The following is a 13,424-nucleotide window of genomic DNA, read 5'->3' on the forward strand; positions in this document are numbered from 1 at the left end:
ATTGAATTGAACTGGGAATACATTTGATTTTCTCGTTTACACCATTTAACTTTTTGACTTTTATTTGCAAGGAAATTCTACGAATAGGATGCATGGATAGGATGCAGTGGAGAAGTATGAAGAAAGAATGATTGTTGAAGCAGAGTATCCAGACCACTGCATCAGCAGAATACAGTGGATTACTACTAAATTCCACGAGTGTCATAAGGAAATTATTAAGAATCGTTTCTACCATATTGATCATAGACAGGTAAATCAGTAAGAAGATACGCTAAGTATAATATAACTAAACATACTAAATTTTTACTGTGGCTAAATATTTTTACCCAAATTGCAGTAATATAAGACGAAAGTATTACATTCAAAATCGAAACATAAAAGCATGAAAACACGGCGCATTATTGGTGTTTAAAAGTAAGTCGCCATTATGGAACTTTCTGATACTGGTATATTTTCTAGTTAACATCGTTTCGTTTAGTAAATGCTAATGTTAACAGTTTTTTTTTTTAAATTTAGTTGTGATACTGTGTAGGTTTTTTTTCTGTACCGTTCAGTTCTAGCTTCAGATTTTATGGTGGCCAGCTTTTTTGCGTCTTTCTACAGCTGACCACTTTTCGCCTTGTAAGAGGGGGGGGGGGGGGCAACTGTGGAAGGACTATGAATATAGTACCTATCTGCCGAACGATCCACAGAGGTAATCACGTCTTTGTTCCAACGATGTAAGGCATAATGTGAGGTAAGGGCCCATGTAGGTTGTTCTGTGGGTCCGTAGAATAGTTCAGAACGCTCTACGTTCAACCCTTTCTGCTAAAGTTTGCTTTATACCGGTTTGCCGAACCGGGTTTGAGTACAGGTTATTCGAATAAAACTCGACACAGTTGTCTCTAGTAATTCCAACTTATTCAAACTTCTTCTACTTCTGTACATGTGTCAGTTATGTTTCTCGTACAATGAAATTTATTTACTAATAAGACATTGTAAAAATATCGAATAACGATTCTCTACTAGAAAGAAAGGGGTAATTGATTCTAAGCGTGGCAACTTTACGAGCAATACTCAATAGATCGTGTATCTTTTTTTTGTTTCCCTCACATCATATCACGATACTGATCACAATAATTTGATTTCAGGTAGACATTAAAAAAGACTTTATATTTTACAATCATGCCTGAAAGTTTTAGTTGTGTAACGTAATTTTGGACGAAGCCATTATTTATTGAACATGACCACCCCTTGTACATGATTTATTCGTCAGCGGACGTCGACGATAAACGTTAAAACATTTAAGCAACATAATAATCACCAAATCTGACAGTAGTGTGGTTCGAACACTGCCGATCCCGGTACTGTACAACCTGTACTGCAAGCAAACCGAAGAATAGAACCCTTACCTTTCATTTCAAACTCTATTATAGTACTAAGCAGTGTGACAGCACTGACTCCATTTAATATGATTTTTATGACATTTTTTTTAGCAAAATGATGTGTAGTAAAATAATGTCTTGATAGGATAGGTCATTTACAGCTACTATTGGTGAAAAAGTTTTGTGCTAATTTGAAGTTTTAATACCCTGTTTCATTTGATTGCTCTGAATATAAGATAATTCAAATTGTCAACTTAAGTTGTAATGTCTGAGGTCTCTACAGGCGACGCACAAATTGTTAAGCAAGGCGGCGATGCCAGGATGTGCAGCGTTATCACTAAAGAAACTCTGGTACATCTGTACTGCCGGTTCAATATAGCTTGCGGCCTTTCTGTGATCACCGAGGTTTCCCCAGACGCAACCCAAGTTTATAAGTGAGCTGGCAATGTAAGGATGCACAGTGTCCTCGTCATAGATACTTTTGTACATCTGTAGTGACCCTTCAAAACAAATGACGGCCTTCTCCTGATCACCATGGTTGCCCCAGGCCTTACCTAAGTTGTAAAGTGAGGCGGCGATGTCAGGATGTGCAGTGTCCTTACCATATATACACCTCTTTATCTGTAGTGACTGTTCGTAATAGCTTACGGCCTTTCTGACATCTCCGGTATCTCTCCATGCATTACCCAGATTGTTAAGAGAAGCGGCGATGTCAGGATGCGCAGAGCCGTTGCCAAAGATACTCCTCCTCATCTCCAGTGACTGCTCATGATAACAGACCGCCTTTTTGTGATCACTAAGGGCAAGCCAGGTGTTACCCAAGTTATTAAGTAAGTCGGCGATATCACGATGAGCAGTGTTCTCACCATAGATAAGCCTGTTCATCTGTAGTGCCCGCTCATAATAGCTACCAGCCTTTTTGTTATCACCAAGGGTTCTCCAAGCTATACCCAGGTTTTTAAGTAAGGCAGCTATGTTAGGATGTGCAGTGTCATCGCCATAGATACTCCGGTTCATCTGCAGTGACTGTTCGTAATAGCTAACCGCCTTTCTGTGATCACCAAGGTGTCTCCAGGTGTTACCCAAGTTATTAAGTAAGTCGGCGATATCACGATGAGCAGTCTTCTCACCATAGATAAGTCTGTTCATCTCTAGTGACCGCTCATAATAGATACCAGCCTTTCTGTGATCGCCGAGGTTACTCCAGATGATTCCTAAGTTGTTAAGTGTGGCGGCGATGTCAGGATGTGCAGTGTCGTCACCATAAATGTTCCGCTTCATCTGTAGTGACTGTTCATGATAGCGAAAAGCCTTTCTGTGATCACCGAGGTCGCCCCAGGTGTTACCAATGTTATCAAGTGATACGGCGATGTCAGGATGTAGAGTGTCCTCACCATAGATACTCCGGTTCATCTTTAGTGCCTGTTTATGACAGTTTAACGCCTTTCTGTGATATCCAAGGTTCGACCAGCTGACACCCAAGTTGTTAAGTGAGGCGGCGATATCAGGATGTGCAGTGTCCTCACCATAGACACACCGATTCATACGTAGTGACTGTTTATAATAGATGACCGCCTTTCTGTCATAACCGAGGTTTTTCCAGGTTTCTCCTAAGTTGTGAAGTAAGGCGGCGATGGCAGGATGTGCTTTGTTCTTACCAAGAATACTCCGATTTATTTCTAGTGCCTGATTATAACAGCTGAACGCCTTTTTGTGATCACCGAGGTTTACCAAAGTGACGCCCAAGTTGTTAAGTGAGGCGGCAATGTTAGGATGCGCAGTGTCTTCACCATAGATACTCCGGTCCATCTGCAGTGCCTGTTCATAATAGCTCACCGCATTTCTGTAATGACCAAGGTTTCTCCAGGCTCCACCCAAGTTGCGAAGTGACATGGCGATGTCAGGATGTGCAGTGTCCTCACCATAGATACTGCGGTTCATCTGCAGTGACTGTTCAAAATAGTTTAAAGCCTTTTTGCGATCACCAAGAGCCTCCATAGCGGAAGCCACGTTACTAAGTGAAGCAGCGACATCCCTGTGTGCAGTAATTTCACCATATTTCAACAAATTATTTTGTAGCGTTCGTTCTGAGTATTTCTTGAAATTTTCGAAATCGCACAGACTTTCATATACCTCTGATTTCAACTTTGAAGTATTCTCAAAGAAGACTGGTGGTTCTTTCAATAGCTGAGAGTCAAAAAGCTGTGAAATGAAGTGTTTCAGAGGTCTTTCTGTATAATAATATCTCATCAGCTGTTTTGTATTTGAGATATAAAACACTTTCAATAATTTCTCCTGAATGCCTAAATCGTTCGCCATTGACGATAAGGCTGACACGTTTTCTACCTGACCACAATTGTTCATGTACGTACGCAGCCTTAGCTCTGCTGAGATACTGACCAGCACCATCAAGTGGTGCGCGTTCTCACTACTGACGACTCCACTGTACCTCAGCTTCTGAATAGTCTCCCAGATTGTGGTTGGTTGTATGTTATGACGTAGCGCCAAAATGGACACCGCAAGACTCGAAAACCGATATATCTCATTCTTAACATTATGTAGTCTGGCAGGGAAAGACTGGTTTTGAAAAGTTGATACATTATCACTCAGTAAATTATCTACCATTACCCGTGCAAACTCCCCATTATTGTCTTGTAGTTGCTGAGTCCATAACGACCTGTACTCATCGACCAAACCTTGGTCTCCTGTGATGAAAGCCACATTACCCAGTATGCTAGCGAGATGGTAGCCTTTCTTAAAATGGAACGTAAGGTCGTCGTTTGATATGTTGGTCATTTTGCTTGGTGTATGAATGAGTTCGCTTGATCTTGTGCAGTTTCTACCCCTGCCCAATGGAGTCTTGCATGCATGCGGCATGGCCCCATCGAACGCAAAACCGCGCGGTGTTACTGAGTCATAAAACCAGTTGTCCAGTGGGTCGTCTGAGTAGAAATCATTAAGGGACTTAATACCCATGGCTGGAAGAATTGTCTCTCCCAAGTTGATCACTTTTGGATGTAGATAATGAGTGAGGTTGCGGAAATAACTAGTATTAAGCTCGCTTTCCTCCTCTACCAAATTGGCAAACTCCAGATCAGAGTAGGGTGTTACCAATCCTGTGGCCTGTGAACCCAAACCTATCATGGCGTATTTACAAGGAGGAGGGCCCATTATGTCCGTGCATTCATCTACAAGGCTTGCTATGAACGTTTTACGCTGGTCAACTATTGTCTCACACAATTTTTTGATTGCCTCCACTCTCATCATCTCTATATCTTTTAAGTTAGGGTCCGTGTCCTCAAGGGTATATGGATTAACTTCCTGTTCAATTCTTTTGATCTCTTTTTCTACATAGTCCCTATCATCCTTCAACATCAATTTGTGTTTCTCTGTATCGTTAATATCTACCTTCCGTTCGTTCTTCAGAACCTCCTTTACAAATGTTTGAGTTATTTCCCGGATTGCTCTCTCTATGTCTTTTTTCCTTGACCTTACCAGTGCTGCATTACAGAGTGCTTGGTGAAATGACCCCCGTCCTTTGACTGGATTCCTCTCTTCAGATACACCTCGCCCAACTTGTACAGGGGCTCTGCCTCCCTCCTGTGATGACCTGTAAGTTAAAAAAATCATCAATCAACGAAACAGAGAGAGAGAGAGAGAGAGAGAGATCGAGAGAGAAAGAGAAGAGAGAGAGAGAGAAGAGAGTCGATATGTTTTCAGTAAAGAGAGAGAGAGAGAGGAGAGCGAGTCTATAGGTTTGCAGTAAAGAGAGAGAAAGATAGAAGAGAGACAGAGTCTATAGGCACTACACGAAAACTTGAATATCCGGTCGTTTTTGGGGTTGCATATGTCCCGTGAAACCTGGTGTATCCGGGGCATGTGCAGTCATATCCTGTTATGACAAGCGCCGGTCCTGCATATTACCGCTTATGCCTGCACATCCGGTAATTAGACATGTATGGGGATATGCGGCCCCTGCTCACGTCTCGTGTCTTGAGTAATGCCAAACAAGAGACCATCTTGTGTGTGAATTGATAGACGTAATGATGCTTTGTCATAAGAATAGGTTTGAGTAAGATTGGTAAAGGACATCCGCTTTACATAAAAGTACTTTCCATACGGATGTGTATTGACTTGTCTGGCATTATCAGTCAACAAAACTCACAAACGCCTGATATAAACGAATGCATTGTTTTACAAGAACAAAGAAAGGCCTACGCACGAATGGCGCGTATCATCGTTTTCCAATGAATTGTTACCTAGAACGAACACTGAAAATAACTTTGAGGGCGTCGTATACCAGCGTTTGGTATTATTATATTCTTAAGCTTCGGTTTTACGTTTTTAACTAATCAACTAATTTTACTTTTTTTAAAACTTTTGACACAAAAGAAAACATGGCTTACCCACGCTCAATTTTAATATTCGTTTTTTTTTTTTTGCTGCGGCAGTTTGTTGCCTAGATTGAACTACACGAAATGGACATTCTAAGTAAAATCTAACACGTTTGATGATAACATTCTCCACCATTCTATGGTGGGGTAGTCATTTTACGCCCTAAGCTTATCAATGAAACGGCCGCTTCAGTCTAAAGACCAATGTTGTGCTTTTGAAACAAAAGAAAACATGGCGTATATGATATACCCACGCTCGCATTGGAAGCCTTCATTCGCTTTTATCCTTGTGGATAATGGTTGTTGCAAAAACAATATGTTTGCTACCAGACTGATGTATGAAATCATTAACAATTACAGTAACACATTTTCACCTAGTTCCTTGTGGGTATTGTTTGACTCTGAACTGGCCAGGTGACAAAAGCTGAATTTAGCTACAGTGGACCTCCCGACCTATTGTGTCTGTCTGTATGCAAATACTCATCAGAACTAGCCAATTGTATTTCACACAGCATGTAGGTGTTTGAAAATAAGGACCAATCAACACACATGTCAGCATTTTCAAATTTTACAGTTGGCATTTCAGAGCTAGACTTCTTTCTGTGAGGTTGCGCTTTTACGCAACGGATCCCGATAGCTGGATATCTGCATGCACAGCAGACAACGTCAGTGAACACTGAGGGATTTAGAATGATACGACTTCGAGACTAAACAACATCTTGCCGCGTGGAATTTGAACTGCCTACGCTGAAGGATTGGATTCTGCTTGGAGTTTTAAACAACTGTAATTTTATAGCTAGTATCCAGCCTCGCGCGCGGGCAGGCTCTGTAGAGTACGGTGGGGTACGACCGACATGCCCGGTTGTGATTTTGCGAACGGTTTGAGACTACTTCACACGTCGCCATGTAGGGCTGGCTTAAAAGTTGCTGCCGGAGGCGGTGGTTGGCTCGGGTGATTTCTGCTTCGGCCCCGTGGACAGTGGAGGCTGCCCACCCGTGTCGCGATGGATTAATGGTTACCACAAATCTTCACGTCCACGTTTAGAAATTTTGCTGCAGCTGTGCTCCTGACTAACAAAAGTCTGTACAGAAGACGGGTGGACAACAGAATGTATAATAGCGGGAATGCAGAACTTCACAAGACGTAAAAGGAGCGTCATTCCTAGCACATATGGAGGAAACCGTCAGGACAGTCTACTGTCCAGAAATACTTTGAAAAAAATAAAGAAAATTCATTCACCATTCAGAAAGAATAAAAGCAAAATAAACACACTACAGGGAGGGGGGATCCTAGGTAGGGCCGGGTAATAAAACAAAGCTGCTTTCAATGACAAAGGGTATAATGAAGCCGCTCTAGCCGAGGCCTGGGTGAGATAATTAGGTGATAATTAGGTGCTAACAAGGGTGCATGTCCCGAATAGGCAGGCATATGCAGGAAATTTGGGTCGGATGAGCGGACATGGGCGGGACATGCACCGGGATGGCCAGGCACATATGCAGGCATTATCGGCCTCCATATGTCCCGCACACTAATAGTTGTGAATGTCCGGGTCATATGCAGGTCCGTCTATACCAAGTGTGCGGACGGCATATACCCGTTATCGGCCACATATTTTGAATATCTGGGTTTATATACAGGAGTATTAGACCCGGATATTCGCTTTTTCGTGTAGTGAGGTTTCCAGTAAAGAGAGAGAGATAAAGAGAAAAGAGAGAGAAGAGAGAGAGAGAGTCTATAGGTTTGCAGTAAAGAGAGAGAGAGAAGAGGGAGAGAGAAAAGAAAGAGAGAGAGAGAAGAGAGAGAGAGAGAGAGAGAGAGAGAGAAACATTGTTTTGTGTGTCAACAAGATCAAAGGATCTCGGATTATTTATTACCATTTTCTTGTTAAATTCTTTGAATTGAGTTTATACGCACCATTGACATGGACAGACTTGAGTGCAGCTGCAAAATTTTGTTCTGCTGCGTCCAGGTCTCCAGTCTGCAGGGCTCTGCAGCCAACCTGTAAATGTTCTTTGTATGCACTGTAAAGAAAAAAATGTCTTAACATAAAACTATAACAAATGGTATTTATCATCGCATAGTATCTAATTAGTAGTACAGCCCATTTGAGCTAATAAAACTAAATTGTTGATAACCATATGTATCAAATGGAATAAAATATCTTTAAATGTCTATAAGCATACTGGGTACCTGGTATGCACCCCTCTTTCTTAGCTACCTCCGTTGTATGATTGAAAGTCTTTTGATGGAAAACAGTGGGATAATGACAATCCTTTTACCTAGCCAAAATCATGACTCCTTGAGCTCCTCTCTTTTAAATTTTTAAAGCAAATGCAGGATGTTCTGTTGCACTACAGTAGGCAACAACGAGATCCACTATTAAACTTGCCTACACCGGTCCAAATATCAAATACCTTAACAGATCCATTAACAGTTTGTTAAGTTGTCCAGACATACTTATTTCGTTGAAAATGGTGGTTTTGTTTTAGGTTTGTTTGTGTGTGTGTGTCTCTCTCTCCCTGTGTTTGTGTTTCTAGATATTTGTCGTCAGCAAAACATCATCAAGAACCTCACGATAGATTACAGTGATAAGTTGGAAAGTTAGTAGGTGTTGGGAAGACAAAGTTCAAGGTCGATTTGGGGTCCATGGTACTTAATGATCTTTGCACTGCAGTAATAGTTGAACTTCTTTTTTATCTGTGCCTGTGTCTACATAGCCAGGATAACCGCCATTCGGTGTAACACACCAGCTTGACCTGGATATGCCATGGTCTTGATTTTTCGGTGACAGGTAAGTAAATAGGGTAGCTTGTGATGTAAGGAAGAAGTGGTGCGTGTTTGGGTCCCTAGCTTACTCTGGAACTGCAGGGTGTTTTTTTGTCATAATCTTCCAAGAGTAATAACGGAAAAGAAAGGAACGACGGATTTCCATAATAGTTAGTACGCAATATACTTATGCATATATGTACATATTTAACTGAAAATCGTGCAAATAAGGACTGAACTTTGCAAATTAAATGATGAAAATCTATATTCTGTGTTTTCCATCATAGGACGTGTGTAAAGTAGTGATGATAACACTTACTTGTCATGGTCAATTCCTGTTGGGGGTTCAGCTTTCTCCAGTGTCCGGGTACTAAAAAAGAAATTTAGTTAGTTTACTATTTTAATATTCTAAAAATTTAAATTTCGTTAGAGATTTCTGTGCCTTACAAGATTGTAAAAAAAAAAAAAAAAAACAATATAAAGCCCTACCTGTGTAGCATTTTGTCACTCATGCTGTAACTTAAGGGTACGGTTGAGAATGGAGAGAAGTTGTCCTTCCGTCCTTTCACGTTTCGTTTTCTTTGCACATGAGTTGGCTTCTATAAAACAGTTTGAAAGTCAGGAATGTTTAACTGGTAGGCAAATTTGTTATTGGACGCAGTTTTGTTTTCATTTTGTTTAAAGACAGACGAGGACAATGTTTTATTGCATTCAAGATATTCCAGATATTTTCACAGTGACATCTACAGGGCAATTACCCTAATTGACGCAATTGCAGAAGGCCCGATTTGAGTCCATTATTTTAGCCTATTTTCGACTTTTAGCAAGAAAATTTCTGACACATTTCATATTGGTGAGACAGTGTAAGGTGCAGACGTTCAGATTAGGCAAAAAAAGGCTTTGGTTCATCTTTAGGCATTTGCTGACCCCTAATTTAATAAGTGATCAGTCTCTGAATTGAGGACATGAGAATCCAAGATGGCGGCAAATTTGAGGGCTGCGTTAACTTTCGCTGGTCGGAATGTTTAAAAATCAGACTTTTGGCTCTTGAGATAGCTGGCTGCTGTGTGGGTGAGTTCTTATGACCTGGAATATTCACAGACGAGATTATGACACTCTGAACTTGCCTATTTTTACATTATCGCCAATACAGAGTTGTATTAGTGTTCACTGCTCTACAGAAGTTATATAGCCTGAGGCCATAAAGGAAGTGAGTTGTTTGTTACCCACTGAGTTTCGGGAACAAAGCCAAACCTTCCACTGCCCTTAGGCTCTTCAACCGAATTTAGGCACACATTTGTACACCTGATTGGCGTGAGTACAGTCGTGATAAGTGCTGTTCTTAAGGGCACGAGATTGGTGAACTGACAGGTGCTCGTCTCAGAACCAATTGGTCCCGTAACGCGCCACCGAATCTGCAAATGCTCAAATTTTGACAAATTGCAATAAAATTTTGACAGAGTGTCAGGGGAAAAGGACCTGACATTATTTGAAGAGGGCCAATGTAAAAGTAAATGCTGTAAAGGCGGTTACTGGTTGTTAATTTGGGCAGCGTTGACTACACAGGTCAAATACAATAGGGCTAATGTCGTCCTTTGGCTAAGAACGTATAAACCAAACATTGTGAAAAAAAATTCACGACTTTCTACTTGTTCCTTGAAGATACAATAAATAAACATATACAAAACACAATCACCCCAAATCATAGCAAAATTAAGAAACAAGATCAACTAGGCGGTGCATACGTTGCATTAATTAAAGAAGAAAAAAGCATTCGTGACTAACTCACTTTTATCCTTGTTGTCGTGATCCCCTGTCTGATTTTTCCTGTGTACAGCAAGCGGTGGACAATGGCAACTGTTCCCTGAACGTTGTTACACTGCGTCAGTGCCGTATTGTACAGAGCGGTAGCTTTGGTCAAGTGTTTTGTGTCTCTAGTTTCTGTTCCTCTTTTCAGGTACACGTCACCGAGACTCTTGATCGCCTCTGTTTCTAACATATTGTTTTCGTTTCCTATCCCATCTACCATCAACTGTGCGTATCCAACCAGCATAGTGTCTATGTTACTACTGACAGCCCGTCTCTTGTCTAGGTCTTGAAACTTTCCAGCCACATTTGCAGGTGTAGTCGTTTCCATGCCTTCAGGTGGCTGTTCCTTATTAGCATGTGACCCCTTTGAAAACAGCTCTTTTAAAAGTCTCTCCACGTATTCGTATCGGTGTTCTATACCTTCTCCCTGATCCACATTGCCACACCGGAACAAAGCAGCATTGTAAAGCGCCAAAGCCATGTTGAATTTCCCTACGTCCCTTCCCAAATCTTCCCTTCTCTAAGTTTAGGTCGCCCAGACTTTTGAGCAGCTCCACTTCCGCCAGCCTGTCCTTGTCAGCTAAGGCGTCCACCAGGGCACGGAGGTAGCCAGTCTCCGCACGGGCAAGTCCGTACCCCCTGCCCTTCGCGTCCGCATCACGGAGTTTCTCACAGACCCTCAACATGTCGAGACTGTGCTAAGGAAAGGCCACTAAAATCCCATAATCCACGAACACCGTTTTCCATGTTACCTTGATGCGCATGACTGAACACAAACCGGTTCTTGCTATTGTCAACATTACGTCATCCGTCAGTTCAAAGGTGAAAAATTTAATACACACAAATGTTTCGTAAATAGCTTGGAGTCGTGTGGCTTAACCCTATTCAGGCCGGGCTTTTTTTTTTGGTCATCCCTGGACGGGGCGGTGTCTTTTGAGGCCAGCCCTTTCTGACTCCTGTAACTCTAAAATAAAGTATTATATAGCCACTAAATCTTTAGAAAATGATGTACACATAATATCTGATCATTTTAGGAAATTTAATATAACGTTGAAATAATATGACGTCATCAATTTGACTTAATTGGCTGGAACCATGAAAATGGGGTATATTCCCAGAAATCTTCAAGGTATGCTAGAAAAATGTAACAGCAAGTGCAGATAACAGAATGATATTGTTTATTACGACGTATGTTGCCAGAAGCATAATCAATGGCGTAAAATTGACATCATAATATGACGTCATGCATATCTAAGATACCCGCCATCTTATATCCACCTCCTTGAATTTTCAAAAATACATATTTGACAATAAATGATCGCAAAAGACAACGGAAATAGACTTAAAACGTTCATTTAAACGTTATTTGATGAAAAAATACTAGGTTGTTACAACTTATTAAGGATAATAAATTATCAATTCTTGATCTGGTCATACGGTCCGCCATCTTGGCCCGTGACGCCATCTAATTAGCATACTTTATGAATAATTAATTATGAAAGATATTCTAGATAACATAATATTTTATCTATGTCAGAAAATAGCAGTAATATAGCAAATAAACATGAAAAATACATTGTTAGAACCAAAAGTAGCGATTTTCGTCAAAAGTGCCAGTCAACAAACGGTTGGCATGGTAACAAGAAAAATTTCCGCCTATACTTTAGGAAAACTCACCAAGTTTGGTGGCTCTAGCTAAAGCCATTCTGGCGTTATGCGACAAGAAAGTTGGGCCAGGCCTCAAAAGCCCCGCCCCGGTCTAAATAGGGTTAGAATCTTACTTCAAGATAAGTACTCAAGAAGGGCATTCTTCAATCTTGGACAGAATTTTTTTTTCTTTACTTTAACACTGGAACATTTCGTCCGCTAAGAATATTTGCCTTTGTATAAGGAGAAACAAGAAAAAACTAAAGCGTTTTTGGTTGTGGAGATACACTTTTACAGACATTTTCTACAGACTCAATACTTTTACAGTATTGAGTAATCATGTTTTAGAAGTATACTAGTACAGATAGTTTGCAGATAAGTACCGTTGTATCTATATATGCACACTGTACCATCGTTGACTATATTCAAAATTATTACCAAAATAGCAGCATTGGATATTCACAAACATCTAGTTACTAAAGGCACTGGAAACCTTCACCACCATGTAAAATGGCTGACGACAACAATAACTAAAGCTGCTGCTTTCATAAAGAAACAAAATGTGATAATGCAATTCCGTTTACTTCCTAACATAAGGTTTAACTGTAATTATTCCGTAGAATATACAGCAATCATAATTGAAAATTTGTAAATAATAATTGTAATATTATATCAAATTCTATAATCATAAGGCGAAACAATTGCAACGTGAACTTATGTTAGCGGTAGAAAACCGATTCGGGCCAACAATAGGGATCACAGCCACTCTGCATCGTTTAGTAATCAGGGCTCGAAATACTTTTTTTCTGCATACCTGCGCTGGTGCAGGTGACATTCAAAATTGCCTCACCAGTCAAAATTTACCTGCACCCCCAAACCTTTTCTTTCCCTAAACGAAATGAGACCCATCTCAAATTACAGATAAAGTAGTAGAAATCTTTTATCGCATAAGGTGGCTTTGATGCTGCTGCTGATACAGAAAAAATGGTAGCAAAGGTTTTTAGATTTTCTGGTTAAAAACGATTTTGGACAGTATAAATCAGACTAGAAACTGTTAGGAAACAACTTAAATTTCTTTTCTTTTTATATCTGACAGGTGGTAACAATGAGTACAGAAAACAAAGCTCCATATAAACCAATACACTGTATGTGGAGGGGTGCTGGTTATGTGCAGGTAGACATTTGAATTATTTGCACAGCTCTAATTTTACCTGCACTAACCTGCATATACAGGGGGTATTTCGAGCCATGGTAATCTTAACGAATAAACAAAAAATAACTTTCAGTCTAACTTAGGGATGGGTACCGGTACAGAAATTCAGGTCAAGGTCCGGTTCAGGTCTAGACGATCAGGTCCAAGTCCGGACTTGAAACTGGACCTGATTCAGTATGTGAAAGTTTGTGAATGGATAGTACTCACTGCTCTCCAAGCAGAGGTCGAAT

The sequence above is a fragment of the Branchiostoma floridae genome, chromosome 15 (genome assembly GCF_000003815.2).
Source record: "Branchiostoma floridae strain S238N-H82 chromosome 15, Bfl_VNyyK, whole genome shotgun sequence".
Classification (NCBI taxonomy): domain Eukaryota; kingdom Metazoa; phylum Chordata; class Leptocardii; order Amphioxiformes; family Branchiostomatidae; genus Branchiostoma; species Branchiostoma floridae.